Here is a 16,179-nt window from a genome sequence, read left to right as displayed (position 1 = left end):
AACTCATCCTTTGTTTTGATTTCATAGTTGAGAATACATGCCTTTTGTTGAGTAACACCCTTTTGCTGTGTGCTGATGAGGGTGATTACATGACTTGAATTAAACCCCATTTGCTGTGTGCTGTTTGGGGTAAGTACTTTGTTGAGAGATATCATCTATTGAGAGATCGGATATCTCAGGGCTTGGTTCCAGCCCGGTTCCAAGGGTTAGACGAACTATTCGAGCCAGCTGGGGCTTGGTTGAAGATAGTTCCATGCTAGACTTGGGATTTAGTTCCTTGTTAAAGCTTTGACGAAAGCTAAGTTATTTTGTTTCGCTCGAGCTGCTGTGTGCTGTTGACTGGCCAGCGGGGGTTGATAAGGTGAACGGGAAAAGTTAAGTGGAGTTTACGGACCATGAGTACTTTGGTTGACGGAGTGTCAACAGGGGTTCAAGCTCGGGGAATTGAACTGGCTTTGGAGCCACCCGTATCCTACCATTGTGATGTTACTTTTCTATTATTGATGTGAAATAACCTGATTACTTGTTATTTGGATGTGAGTTTACATTTATACCCCTGATTACTCACTAAGCATATAGCTTACCCCATTCCATTTGTTTTCCTTAACAGGGGGCCGACGCGGGGATCGTTCGGGAAGGTGTTTAGTCTTTTGATTAGAGAATAGTTGAATTTATGCTTGTTATAAGTTGACTAGTAAGATGTATACAGTTATCGGGGTGGTTGTAGTTATAAGCTTTTCTAGGGTTTACTTTCTGATACTCGTGGTATGTATGACTTGATGTACTAGTTTATGCAACCTTTGAAGCTATAATACAGTACATAGAACTTACTTTTGGCGTGAACTTTATTTTCTAGTTTTAGAGTATTGAGTCCTGGCATGAGTTGGGCATGCGACCCGCCGAACCCTGGGGTACGTCCCAGGGGGAGGTGGGGCCGTTACAGGTGGTATCAGAGCCTGCTTCGCGTGGTCTCTGCGCGGAGTGAGCTTGGGCCAAGTGGTGAATAAGTATGAAGGACTAAGTGCTCATTCGAGCATGAGTTATGGATCATGAATGTTATAGGCCTCAAATCTTTCTCATGGTATCTGAGGACCATAGATAGGTACGTCAGGTAGGAATTTCGAATGTAGATAGTTTACTCTTGGGACTGGCCAGCTCGAGATGTGAATTATCTTATTTTGGATTCTCGTGCTTGAGTACTCCAGAGTTGAGGCGCTGCTAAGTACTTGAGACTTGCATTTTGGGAACATGAACAGGCTTTGTCTGGCTAGAGTGAGTACAAGAGATCAACGGGCACCTTGGGAAGTGGAGTAAGAAACCGGACGGGGGTGATTTTCACTGAGTGTGGGACGACAAGTCGTGTTTTCTTTCATTTTGCCCTTGCATTGTTCCTACATGTCATTCACTTGTGGTATGTTAATGCCTACATATATAGTACTTACGGTGTGAGAACCCGTAACTTATCCATTTTCTAGGTTTTATTATCTTTCTAGGTTTTCTTATCTTCAATGGCTTGTTTTCTGCACTTTCTGTATCCGGAAATTTTTCTAGATAATTTTTATGAGTAAATATAGTTTTTAGATGATTTTTCTAGTATCGAATAGTTTTTGAGAAATTAAGAGCGTATACCGGACGTGGGACCCACTAGTGCGAAAAGTTCGAAAAAATTCTGCCAACTAGGTTAAGTTTCGGATACTGGGTTTAATTTACCGAGTGTTAAGAGATAATTAGAGGAAGCTATTTGGATTGATGTGAGAGGGAACAAAGTGATAGACTTGCATTAAATAAGTGACAAGTGTCACCATTTGATTGGAGGAACTTGTAAGACCACTATTCATTTTCTTACCATTGACCAAATAAATCAAAAATTCACCAAAAATTCCTCATTTTTGTCTTCCTCTTGGCCGAACCTCTTCCTACAAGAAAAGAAAGAAAAGCTTCCAAGTTTCTTGCTCCAATCTTGCCCAATCTCACAAACTAACCGTTTCATCTTGAATTCCTTCCATAAAACCTCTTCAATTAGTGTTAGTGAGTTGATTTGTGGAGTTATTTGGAAAGCTAAGAGGACCTATTGCTCTCTCTCTCTTGTTTCTAAGGTGAGTTGTGAAGAACCACCCTCCTCCCTTAATTGATGCTTAAATCATGATTAGTGGTAGTATGAGATGCAATATTACGGATTATTTCTTGATTTGTGGTTGAAGTGATGAAGTTTTATTATTTTTGGGGATTTTTCTGTTTTAATATAAGCATGGTTGTGTGGCTACCTATGATGATTGGAAATGGTATATAATGATTCTAGAAGGTGGAAAAAGTGGACAATTGCAATCAATTTCTGTTTTGGAAGAAATTTCAGAAAATTAGGTTTTGTGAAGGAACATTCTGCCCGAATTTTTAGTTCCTAGTTATAGGCCGAATTGGCCTTGTCTTAAAACATTAAAGTTGTAGGGAATGACATTTTATAGGTTCCTACAAAATTTTAGGTCAATCAGAGTAGCTTAGAGTGAGAAAAGTCGAAATTACTATTGCTGTTCTGGTTTTATCCGAATGTAAGAATTGCGCCTGTAATTGGTTGTTTTGGCTGGAATTGCTTCCAAATTGGTTGTTGAGGTCTTCTGATGAAATTTATACCTGTTTCTTATCTTTCATATGGTTTTGGAATTTCTGGATTTGGACTTGGAGAGCCTGAGTTATGATGTTTCCGCTAGAATGCGTTCTGTGAATCTGTTTTTGTGATTCTGGTATGGTATCTTGCATTTTTGACCTTGTTACACTCGAAACTGGGTTGAGTGACCTTCTGTAATGTTGTATCCCTATCTCTTAGCTTCGAAACGGTGGGTCTTGTACCTTCATCCGATAATCGTAGTGCCTTTGGCACCATTACCGTAAAATGAGGACAAAAACTGTTTTTTTCAGGGCTAAAGCTAAATCATTTCCGGATTTTTCTGGTTTCCTCTATTGTTTGTGTATGCTTTGGGAACCCTGTTTTGGTAGTATGTAGAATTGGTTTATGACTTGTAATCGAGTCTTATTGTGTTTATTTGAATAGTTTAGGGCTTGACTTTCATATCCGGTCATTTCCTAACTAAATTTTGTACTTGAATGCCAATAAGCCTAGTGAACGGCTTTTGGGAATGAGATTATTTTTGTACGAGATGTTGGGACTGATTCGAGGAAATAATGAAGCCATGATGGCTGGAAATTAGGTAAAAACAAGGGATATGCTGCCGAAATTTTACTTGAAGGCTAGTTGGATTTACTTGTGATTTGAGCGAAGGACTTTTGGGTTGTTTGAGCCTAGGTCTTCATTTTACCTTTTCGGTTCCAAAAATTCATGTTTTGGACCCTTGCTTTAATCATTATTTGGCGAGGCATACGACTGGTAGTCGAACCTCACATGTGCATTCTGTATACTCGATTTTGAAAGTGAAACCTTCAATTGTTTTCTTTGGATTATCTTAGGGTTTCTTGGTGATTAAAGCTCTCTTTTGGGAGGTATCTGTACTGACCCCGGTGAGTGTTCCACTACCTGCTACCCGTTATGCGAAATATCTGAATATCTGAATACTTGATTTATGACTGTTGGAGCCAAATACTGTTTTGATAAAATGGAGGCGAGGGTGTACTTTATCACACTCGTTCTCTGGTCTGTTCATATGCCAATTTTGAACGCGTATCTGAATCTGCTATCTGTATCTGTTATCTGTATCTGGATCTGTATCTGTTCTGACGTCGTTTGGAAGCTTGTGTCCAACGACCTTTCTGTGACCTCTGAGCTCAACACCTGTGGCCAGTTACTCGAGTCGGGCCGGCAAGGGCCTGGTCGATTAGATAACGAACCACGGTAGTCTATTTTGGGATCTTTGGGTATTGAGACCCTTGATTCCGGGTATACTCGAGTATTACCATTTCTGATCTGATTGGATTTTGGGCCCGGTGGGGTATGTGAGGTGGAAGGAATCGAAGAAAGTGGAGTCTACGGTATTGGTTACTCCTTTAGCGTTGACGGAGTGTCAACTATTATTTCGATCAAGCTTCGATGATGCTAATGGGAATTTGGCTCCTGAGAGCCACCTGTATCCTTCTGATTTGAATCATTGGTTCATTTACTTTACATCTGGTATGTGTACCTGATTTGTTAAATGTGAAATGCCATGATTTTACTGTTATATGTCTGGTACCTCATTGAGCGCAAGCTCACCCCTTTCTGTTCCTTTTTGTTTTCCTTACAGGAAAATAAATACTTTTGGACTGGATTTGACAATTGGCTGCCAAATTGAGCTAGTTGAACATATCTTTTGTATACCTCATGTATTGAAACCCTAAATGTACTTTTGGGACCGTTTTCCTTTTGATTTGGCAAACCAGACATGTGTCCACTTTTGAATACTTTTGTATGCCACTTTGGCTTGTAAATGCTAAGTTTCAAGATGTGAATGTTTGCTTGATATTTGGTTGGATTCTGACGGGTCGGTTACTATTCATAGCCGACTTTGGTTTCGTTTTTTTTATTATTTTAACATTTTGATTTGTTTACCCGCGTTGGTAAGCTCCGGAATGTATTAGCTCGTTCTATACCGAACCGTTAGTCCTGGCGAGAGCTGGGCACCCAGTTCGCTAACCCCTTTGGTTCGCCTTAGGGGAAGGTGGGGCTGTCACAGGTGGTATCAGAGCCACTTCGCGTGGTCTCTGCGCGGAGTGAGTTTGGGGCCAAGTGGTGTTATGGTCCTGCTTTCGTGAAAGGTATAAGTGCTCTTTTGAGCATAAGCTATGAACTGTGCATGTTATAAGAGTAAGGATCATTATCATGGGACTTGAGGAAGCTAGGTATGTATGTCGGGTAGGAATCTTTAATATGGATAATTTACTCTTGGGACCGGCCGGCTCGAGTTGTGAATTATCTTATTTGGGATTCTCGTGCCCGGCTACTAACTCAATGAGAGCCTAGGTTAGAAAGAACTTAGGCGAACTAGAAAGGCGATTCTATGGAACTTCATATGGTCTGTTCGGGTGTGGTTAAGCGTGATCAACCTTGATTAAGATATAAATGGTGTTGTTCTCGTGGATGTTGGATAGAGCCCTGGGGGGGAAAGAAAGTTTTTCGTGAGTTCTTTTGTACTCGTGACCTAGTCTGTCTATAGTACTTTTGGAGGACCCTTTTGTTTTATGGGATAACTTTGTATGTACCTGACTGACTGTTCTGTATAATTGTTGATCCTGTTATGTGTTCTCCGTATATGTGTTATGTGTTTACATGCTCTACGAGGGAGTTGTTTAGTTAATTGTTCTTGTTTACTGGTTCCTGTTTAGTGCTACGAAAAGGAGGGTTAGGTGCCCTTTAACAGTATATTTATTTTGTGATCTAGATCGACTTAGATTTAATGGAAGGCACACGTAGTGGTCGGGGACGTGGGCGCGGGAATAGGCAACCTACGCCTGAAAGGGGCACTGGGGAAACCTCCTCTGGACCTAACCTTGAACCGAGAGTTGACCCCAACGTGCAGATAGCTGCCGCTATGCAGCAAATGACCAACCTGCTGGCACAAGTGGTGCAGCAACAAGGCCAAACCCCAAACCCTAATCCTGGAAACCCGGGCAATCATGTCGAAAGCGACGATAGGGCACTTGAGAGGTTCCAGAAGTTCGCACCACCGAAATTTATTGGGGAACCCGATCCGGATGTCGCCGAAAGGTGGCTCGAGAAAATGGTAGACATTTTCGCTGCCCTGCACTACACCGAAGAACGGCAGGTGACTTTCACCGTTTTTCAGTTGGAAGGGGCGGCCCGTTCCTGGTGGAACGTCATACGGCAAAAATGGGAACGGGAACTGTGACGCCCCGAAAAGTATAAGTGTGAGAACCCGGAAATTTTCTACTTTTCTAGGGTTTATTTTTTAAACGCCCGTCTTTTCTACATTTTCTTGATTAGAAAAATTCCCCAGATAAAGTTTATGAGCAAAAATAGTTTTAAAATGATTTTTCTAGTATCGGTTAGTTTTTGAGAAATTAAAAGCGTATTTTGGACGTGGGACCCGCAAGTGCGGTAAATGCATTATATTTTTGACAACTTCTTGTAATTTTGTATTAAGTGATATTATTTTACAAAGTGTTAAGATATTTTTATTGGAGAGACAAAAGGATAGAGTTGCATTAATGGTGGTGACAAGTGTCACTATCTCATTGGTTTTACTTTAAGATTTACTATTCACTATTTTGACCTTGGACCAAAATTGGTTAAATATCTTCAAAAATCACAAAAAAATTACCATTTCTTACCTCTTGTTGGCCGGCCATCTTGTGCAAGGAAGGAAGAAGAAACTCTTCAAGTTCTAGCTACTACTTGGTGCAAATCACCCAAAAACATTTGCTTACATCCATTTCTACTCCATAACATCCTTTCTTCTAGTGCTACTAAGTGTCTTAGTGAAGTTTATTTGAAGGTTTAAGGTGGCCAACATCTCTACATCTCTTGTCTCTTAGGTAAGTGATGTTTGCCTACTCCCTTACACTTAATGATGCTTAAATTGTGCCTATTGGAAGTGATAGTGAAGTATTTGGTGATTTATTTCTTTATTTGACTTGATTTGGTGAAGTTTTCAATTTTATGAGGAATTTGCTGGTTTCATATGATCTTGATGGTGTGGTTGTTTTTTATGGTTGGTAATAAGGGGCTTTGACTCTAGTAGGTGTGAATTGATGATAAATGCAATCAATTTTGGATTTGGAATGAAATGTAAAAAGTTAGGGTTCATGAACCCCTAATCTGTCCGAAATTTTAGGTCATAGATAGAGGCCGAATTGGACTTTTCTCAAAACATGAAAGTTGTAGGTATTGATGAGTTTGTATTGCCTGCAAAATTTCAGGGCATTTGGAGTAGTATAGAGTGAGTTATGCCGTTTTTACTGTTGCTGTTCTGGGAGATCAGAATGTGCGAACTGTGATTGTAATCGTCTGTTTTTACTGGAATTTCTTTGGATTTAAATGTTGATGTCTTCTGATGAAATGTAGCTTGATGTCTTAGCTTTCTTGTGCCTTTGGAATCAATGCAATTGGACCTGTGTTGGCTGAGATAGACGTATTACAGTTTTGTGTGATTTGGGAACCTGCAATTACGGTTCTGGGTTGGTTTTCTGCATTTTGACTTAGTTGTGCTAGCATTTGGACTGAGTGGCCTTCTACATTGTTGTAGCCCTGGTTCTTAGCTTCGAAACGGTGGGTTTTACACCTTCATCCGAGAATCGTAGCGCCTTTGGTGCCATTACCGCAAAAGGACGTCAAAACTGTTTTCTGGTTTTGAGCAATTGTGGTTAATTGCTATGTGGTTGGGTTTGATTGTAGGATGGAAAGGATGAATTTATGGGGAAATGCTGTCCGAACTTTGAAGGGACTTGTTGCATTGGGTTTGTGATCTAAGACTTGGACTTGAGTGAAGTAATGCAATATGATGGATGGTTTCTGAGCCATGGAGGTGAGTGACCTCAAACTATTTCTAAAATTATTTATGAACCATTTCTTGCATTATTTACTTTTGAACTGTTTCCAAATTTACTTTTGAACCGCTTTCCCGCATTATTTACTTTTGAACTGTTTTCAAAGTTAATTTTGGAACTGTTTCTTACATATCATGCGTGCTTGCATATCAGTGTCTTGTTATTATTGATTTTGCTTTCAATGATTGTTAAAACGAGTTTTCTAGGCGAGTGTGTACTTTATCGCACTCGACCTAAATAAATATGAAATTTTCAATGATTAATGATTAAATGCTACTTGCGCATGAATGTAAGCCTTTTGGGCTGAACTGGCCATGGCCCCTTGTTACCGGTCGTCTCGAGCCAGAAGCGGACTCGGTCGGGCGACTAGGAACTTGGGTGAACGTTTCGGTATACTCGAGTATTACCTTGTAGGTTGGTGGAGCCTGGCCAAAAGCCAGGGACGGGGTGAATGAATGCACGAATGAAACCAAAATGCAATGAAATGACAGGAGAACGAACGTATCCTTTTCATGAATGTTACTATCGCTTTCCATTGTAAATGTTTCTTGAATTATTGATACTCCATATTGAAATGACATTATTGAAATGAACGATTGTGAAACTGATTTGATAACTGATTTTACTGGTTACTCGCTGAGCTTCTAGCTCACCCCAAAATGTTTTATTCCCCTCCACAGGGCTCAAGGCGAAGGAAGGGCTTGTAGTGTTTATTCATGGATTATCTCATGTATGGATTGAACTTAGAATTCCTTTTGTGTAATCGTTCATATTGGGATTGTATTGAACGTTTAGAATTGATTGGATGTGTAATAGTCTAGTTTTGGACTTCCTCCTGTAGAATAGTTGGTATCAAGGATCAGAGGGGCGCAGTGGAAGCGTGGACGCTTCGCTTTTGATATGTAAAGTTTGGGAACCTTTGATGTATATTGGAGATTTATATTGTAATATTTGAGGTTTATTGTTGTACTTGTTTGAGGACTGTAGTGATCGACTGAGTCCCGGCGAGAGCTGGGCAGGCGGCCCGCCGATACCCTTGGGTTCGCCTTAGGGGGAGGTGGGGTCGTCACAGGAACAGACGCCCAGGACTTGGGTGAATTTTATGCGGGAGTTCAACGCGAAATTCTTCCCTCCTCTAGTCCAGGAGCGGAAGGAAGATGAGTTTATCCGACTTTGCCAAGGGGCCCAGTCTGTCGCGGAATACGAGAGCCAGTTCACCCGCCTATCCAAATTTGCCCCTGAACTGATCATGACCGAGCAGCGGCGAATAAGGCGTTTTATCCAGGGTTTGAACGTAGAAATTCAGAAGGACCTCGCGGTGGCCCAGATTAATGCTTTTAACGAGGCCGTAGAGAAGGCGCAACGAGTAGAAAATGCTAGGCTGCAGGTGAAAAACTTTCAAGCCAAGAAAAGGGGCTTTCCTGGGAGTAGCTCTGAGCAAGAAGGTACAAGTACGCCCCCTAAGATGGGAAAGGGAAACGGAGGAGTACGACAACCACGGGTGTCGCGTGATGTCCCTCAGGGAGGACCGGTCTCTGTTACTCGTGGTCCCTGTGGATATTGCGGAGGGCCAAATCATACGGAGGCAAATTGTTGGAAGAAAGAGGGAAAATGTCTGCGCTGCAGAAGTGCCGATCATCGGATTGCTGACTGCCCAATTCGATTACGAAAAGGAAAAGGGACCCCGCAACCAACTAAGACTAACCCTGGACAGTCGGAAAAGGAAGGGACTGGATCCAAGGCACCGGCTCAGGTGTATTCTTTAGAACACCATCAGGATCCTGACTCGTCTGAGGACGTAGAAGGTATGGTCCGTTGGGTACCATAGATTTTGATAGATTCCGTTGATAAGAAAATTTCGAGGGCGAAATTTCTTTAAGGGGGAGAGAGTGTGAGAACCCGTAACTTATCCATTTTCTAGGTTTTATTATCTTTCTAGGTTTTCTTATCTTCAATGGCTTGTTTTCTGCACTTTCTGTATCCGGAAATTTTTCTAGATAATTTTTATGAGTAAATATAGTTTTTAGATGATTTTTCTAGTATCGAATAGTTTTTGAGAAATTAAGAGCGTATACCGGACGTGGGACCCATTAGTGCGAAAAGTTCAGAAAAATTCGGCCAACTAGGTTAAGTTTCGGATACTGGGTTTAATTTACCGGGTGTTAAGAGATAATTAGAGGAAGCTATTTGGATTGATGTGAGAGGGAACAAAGTGATAGACTTGCATTAAATAAGTGACAAGTGTCACCATTTGATTGGAGGAACTTGTAAGACCACTATTCATTTTCTTACCATTGACCAAATAAATCAAAAATTCACCAAAAATTCCTCATTTTTGTCTTCCTCTTGGCCGAACCTCTTCCTACAAGAAAAGAAAGAAAAGCTTCCAAGTTTCTTGCTCCAATCTTGCCCAATCTCACAAACTAACCGTTTCATCTTGAATTCCTTCCATAAAACCTCTTCAATTAGTGTTAGTGAGTTGATTTGTGGAGTTATTTGGAAAGCTAAGAGGACCTATTGCTCTATCTCTCTTGTTTCTAAGGTGAGTTGTGAAGAACCACCCTCCTCCCTTAATTGATGCTTAAATCATGATTAGTGGTAGTATGAGATGCAATATTACGGATTATTTCTTGATTTGTGGTTGAAGTGATGAAGTTTTATTATTTTTGGGGATTTTTCTGTTTTAATATAAGCATGGTTGTGTGGCTATCTATGATGATTGGAAATGGTATATAATGATTCTAGAAGGTGGAAAAAGTGGACAATTGCAATCAATTTCTGTTTTGGAAGAAATTTCAGAAAATTAGGTTTTGTGAAGGAACATTCTGCCCGAATTTTTAGCTCCTAGTTAGAGGCCGAATTGGCCTTGGATTAAAACATAAAAATTGTAGGGAATGACATTTTGGAGGTTCCTACAAAATTTCAGGTCAATCGGAGTAGCTTAGAGTGAGAAAAATCGAAATTACTATTGCTGTTCTGGTTTTACCCGAATGTAAGAATTGCGCCTGTAATTGGTTGTTTTGGCTGGAATTGCTTCCGAATTGGTTGTTGAGGTATTCTGATGAAATTTATCCCTGTTTCTTATCTTTCATATGGTTTTGGAATTTCTGGATTTGGACTTGGAGAGCCTGAGTTATTATGTTTCCACTAGAATGCGTTCTGTGAATCTGTTTTTGTGATTCTGGTATGGTATCTTGCATTTTTGACCTGGTTACACTCGAAACTGGGTTGAGTGACCTTCTGTAATGTTGTATCCCTATCTCTTAGCTTCGAAACGGTAGGTCTTGTACCTTCATCCGATAATCGTAGTGCCTTTGGCACCATTACCGCAAAATGAGGACAAAAACTGTTTTTTTCAGGGCTAAAGCTAAATCATTTCCGGATTTTTCTGGTTTCCTCTATTGTTTGTGTATGCTTTGGGAACCCTGTTTTGGTAGTATGTAGAATTGGTTTATGACTTGTAATCGAGTCTTATTGTGTTTATTTGAATAGTTTAGGGCTTGACTTTCATATCCTGTCATTTCCTAACTAAATTTTGTACTTGAATGCCATTAAGCCTAGTGAACGGCTTTTGGGAATGAGATTATTTTTGTACGAGATGTTGGGACTGATTCGAGGAAATAATGAAGCCATGATGGCTGGAAATTAGGTAAAAACAAGGGATATGCTGCCGAAATTTTACTTGAAGGCTAGTTGGATTTACTTGTGATTTGAGCGAAGGACTTTTGGGTTGTTTGAGCCTAGGTCTTCATTTTACCTTTTCGGTTCCAAAAATTCATGTTTTGCACCCTTGCTTTAATCATTATTTGGCGAGGCATACGACTGGTAGTCGAACCTCACATGTGCATTCTGTATACTCGATTTTGAAAGTCGAACCTTCAATTGTTTTCTTTGGATTATCTTAGGGTTTCTTGGTGATTAAAGCTCTCTTTTGGGAGGTATCTGTACTGACCCCGGTGAGTGTTCCACTACCTGCTACCCGTTATGCGAAATATCTGAATATCTGAATACTTGATTTATGACTGTTGGAGCCAAATACTGTTTTGATAAAAGGGAGGCGAGGGTGTACTTTATCACACTCGTTCTCTGGTCTGTTCATATGCCAATTTTGAACGTGTATCTGAATCTGTTATCTGTATCTGGATCTGTATCTGTTCTGACGTCGTTTGGAAGCTTGTGTCGAACGACCTTTCTGTGACCTCTGAGCTTAACACCTGTGGCCAGTTACTCGAGTCGGGCCGGCAAGGGCCTGGTCGATTAGATAACGAACCACGGTAGTCTGTTTTGGGATCTTTGGGTATTGAGACCCTTGATTCCGGGTATACTCGAGTATTACCATTTCTGATCTGATTGGATTTTGGGTCCGGTGGGGTATGTGAGGTGGAAGGAATCGAAGAAAGTGGAGTCTACGGTATTGGTTACTCCTTTAGCGTTGACGGAGTGTCAACTATTATTTCGATCAAGCTTCGATGATGCTAATGGGAATTTGGCTCCTGAGAGCCACCTGTATCCTTCTGATCTGAATCATTGGTTCATTTACTTTACATCTGGTATGTGTACCTGATTTGTTAAATGTGAAATGCCATGATTTTACTGCTATATGTCTGGTACCTCATTGAGCGCAAGCTCACCCCTTTCTGTTCCTTTTTGTTTTCCTTACAGGAAAATAAATACTTTTGGACTGGATTTGACAATTGGCTGCCAAATTGAGCTAGTTGAACATATCTTTTGTATACCTCATGTATTGAAACCCTAAATGTACTTTTGGGACCGTTTTCCTTTTGATTTGGCAAACCAGACATGTGTCCACTTTTGAATACTTTTGTATGCCACTTTGGCTTGTAAATGCTAAGTTTCAAGATGTGAATGTTTGCTTGATATTTGGTTGGATTCTGACGGGTCGGTTACTATTCATAGCCGACTTTGGTTTCGTTTTTTTTATTATTTTAACATTTTGATTTGTTTACCCGCGTTGGTAAGCTCCGGAATGTATTAGCTCGTTCTATACCGAACCGTTAGTCCTGGCGAGAGCTGGGCACCCAGTTCGCTAACCCCTTTGGTTCGCCTTAGGGGAAGGTGGGGCTGTCACAGGTGGTATCAGAGCCACTTCGCGTGGTCTCTGCGCGGAGTGAGTTTGGGGCCAAGTGGTGTTATGGTCCTGCTTTCGTGAAAGGTATAAGTGCTCTTTTGAGCATAAGCTATGAACTGTGCATGTTATAAGAGTAAGGATCATTATCATGGGACTTGAGGAAGCTAGGTATGTATGTCGGGTAGGAATCTTTAATATGGATGATTTACTCTTGGGACCGGCCGGCTCGAGTTGTGAATTATCTTATTTGGGATTCTCGTGCCCGGCTACTAACTCAATGAGAGCCTAGGTTAGAAAGAACTTAGGCGAACTAGAAAGGCAATTCTATGGAACTTCATATGGTCTGTTCGGGTGTGGTTAAGCGTGATCAACCTTGATTAAGATATAAATGGTGTTGTTCTCGTGGATGTTGGATAGAGCCCTGGGGGGGAAAGAAAGTTTTTCGTGAGTTCTTTTGTACTCGTGACCTAGTCTGTCTATAGTACTTTTGGAGGACCCTTTTGTTTTATGGGATAACTTTGTATGTACCTGACTGACTGTTCTGTATAATTGTTGATCCTGTTATGTGTTCTCCGTATATGTGTTATGTGTTTACATGCTCTACGAGGGAGTTGTTTAGTTAATTGTTCTTGTTTACTGGTTCCTGTTTAGTGCTACGAAAAGGAGGGTTAGGTGCCCTTTAACAGTATATTTATTTTGTGATCTAGATCGACTTAGATTTAATGGAAGGCACACGTAGTGGCCGGGGACGTGGGCGCGGGAATAGGCAACCTACGCCTGAAAGGGGCACTGGGGAAACCTCCTCTGGACCTAACCTTGAACCGAGAGTTGACCCCAACGTGCAGATAGCTGCCGCTATGCAGCAAATGACCAACCTGCTGGCACAAGTGGTGCAGCAACAAGGCCAAACCCCAAACCCTAATCCTGGAAACCCGGGCAATCATGTCGAAAGCGACGATAGGGCACTTGAGAGGTTCCAGAAGTTCGCACCACCGAAATTTATTGGGGAACCCGATCCGGATGTCGCCGAAAGGTGGCCCGAGAAAATGGTAGACATTTTCGCTGCCCTGCACTACACCGAAGAACGGCAGGTGACTTTCGCCGTTTTTCAGTTGGAAGGGGCGGCCCGTTCCTGGTGGAACGTCATACGGCAAAAATGGGAACTAGAACAGACGCCCAGGACTTGGGTGAATTTTATGCGGGAGTTCAACGCGAAATTCTTCCCTCCTCTAGTCCAGGAGCGGAAGGAAGATGAGTTTATCCGACTTTGCCAAGGGGCCCAGTCTGTCGCGGAATACGAGAGCCAGTTCACCCGCCTATCCAAATTTGCCCCTGAACTGATCATGACCGAGCAGCGGCGAATAAGGCGTTTTATCCAGGGTTTGAACGTAGAAATTCAGAAGGACCTCGCGGTGGCCCAGATTAATGCTTTTAACGAGGCCGTAGAGAAGGCGCAACGAGTAGAAAATGCTAGGCTGCAGGTGAAAAACTTTCAAGCCAAGAAAAGGGGCTTTCCTGGGAGTAGCTCTGAGCAAGAAGGTACAAGTACGCCCCCTAAGATGGGAAAGGGAAACGGAGGAGTACGACAACCACGGGTGTCGCGTGATGTCCCTCAGGGAGGACCGGTCTCTGTTACTCGTGGTCCCTGTGGATATTGCGGAGGGCCAAATCATACGGAGGCAAATTGTTGGAAGAAAGAGGGAAAATGTCTGCGCTGCAGAAGTGCCGATCATCGGATTGCTGACTGCCCAATTCGATTACGAAAAGGAAAAGGGACCCCGCAACCAACTAAGACTAACCCTGGACAGTCGGAAAAGGAAGGGACTGGATCCAAGGCACCGGCTCAGGTGTATTCTTTAGAACACCATCAGGATCCTGACTCGTCTGAGGACGTAGAAGGTATGGTCCGTTGGGTACCATAGATTTTGATAGATTCCGTTGATAAGAAAATTTCGAGGGCGAAATTTCTTTAAGGGGGAGAGAGTGTGAGAACCCGTAACTTATCCATTTTCTAGGTTTTATTATCTTTCTAGGTTTTCTTATCTTCAATGGCTTGTTTTCTGCACTTTCTGTATCCGGAAATTTTTCTAGATAATTTTTATGAGTAAATATAGTTTTTAGATGATTTTTCTAGTATCGAATAGTTTTTGAGAAATTAAGAGCGTATACCGGACGTGGGACCCATTAGTGCGAAAAGTTCAGAAAAATTTGGCCAACTAGGTTAAGTTTCGGATACTGGGTTTAATTTACCGGGTGTTAAGAGATAATTAGAGGAAGCTATTTGGATTGATGTGAGAGGGAACAAAGTGATAGACTTGCATTAAATAAGTGACAAGTGTCACCATTTGATTGGAGGAACTTGTAAGACCACTATTCATTTTCTTACCATTGACCAAATAAATCAAAAATTCACCAAAAATTCCTCATTTTTGTCTTCCTCTTGGCCGAACCTCTTCCTACAAGAAAAGAAAGAAAAGCTTCCAAGTTTCTTGCTCCAATCTTGCCCAATCTCACAAACTAACCGTTTCATCTTGAATTCCTTCCATAAAACCTCTTCAATTAGTGTTAGTGAGTTGATTTGTGGAGTTATTTGGAAAGCTAAGAGGACCTATTGCTCTATCTCTCTTGTTTCTAAGGTGAGTTGTGAAGAACCACCCTCCTCCCTTAATTGATGCTTAAATCATGATTAGTGGTAGTATGAGATGCAATATTACGGATTATTTCTTGATTTGTGGTTGAAGTGATGAAGTTTTATTATTTTTGGGGATTTTTCTGTTTTAATATAAGCATGGTTGTGTGGCTATCTATGATGATTGGAAATGGTATATAATGATTCTAGAAGGTGGAAAAAGTGGACAATTGCAATCAATTTCTGTTTTGGAAGAAATTTCAGAAAATTAGGTTTTGTGAAGGAACATTCTGCCCGAATTTTTAGCTCCTAGTTAGAGGCCGAATTGGCCTTGGATTAAAACATAAAAATTGTAGGGAATGACATTTTGGAGGTTCCTACAAAATTTCAGGTCAATCGGAGTAGCTTAGAGTGAGAAAAATCGAAATTACTATTGCTGTTCTGGTTTTACCCGAATGTAAGAATTGCGCCTGTAATTGGTTGTTTTGGCTGGAATTGCTTCCGAATTGGTTGTTGAGGTATTCTGATGAAATTTATCCCTGTTTCTTATCTTTCATATGGTTTTGGAATTTCTGGATTTGGACTTGGAGAGCCTGAGTTATTATGTTTCCACTAGAATGCGTTCTGTGAATCTGTTTTTGTGATTCTGGTATGGTATCTTGCATTTTTGACCTGGTTACACTCGAAACTGGGTTGAGTGACCTTCTGTAATGTTGTATCCCTATCTCTTAGCTTCGAAACGGTAGGTCTTGTACCTTCATCCGATAATCGTAGTGCCTTTGGCACCATTACCGCAAAATGAGGACAAAAACTGTTTTTTTCAGGGCTAAAGCTAAATCATTTCCGGATTTTTCTGGTTTCCTCTATTGTTTGTGTATGCTTTGGGAACCCTGTTTTGGTAGTATGTAGAATTGGTTTATGACTTGTAATCGAGTCTTATTGTGTTTATTTGAATAGTTTAGGGCTTGACTTT

Source organism: Coffea arabica, chromosome 1e, assembly GCF_036785885.1.
Source record: "Coffea arabica cultivar ET-39 chromosome 1e, Coffea Arabica ET-39 HiFi, whole genome shotgun sequence".
NCBI lineage: Eukaryota > Viridiplantae > Streptophyta > Magnoliopsida > Gentianales > Rubiaceae > Coffea > Coffea arabica.
Note: the sequence above shows the minus strand (reverse complement) of the source record.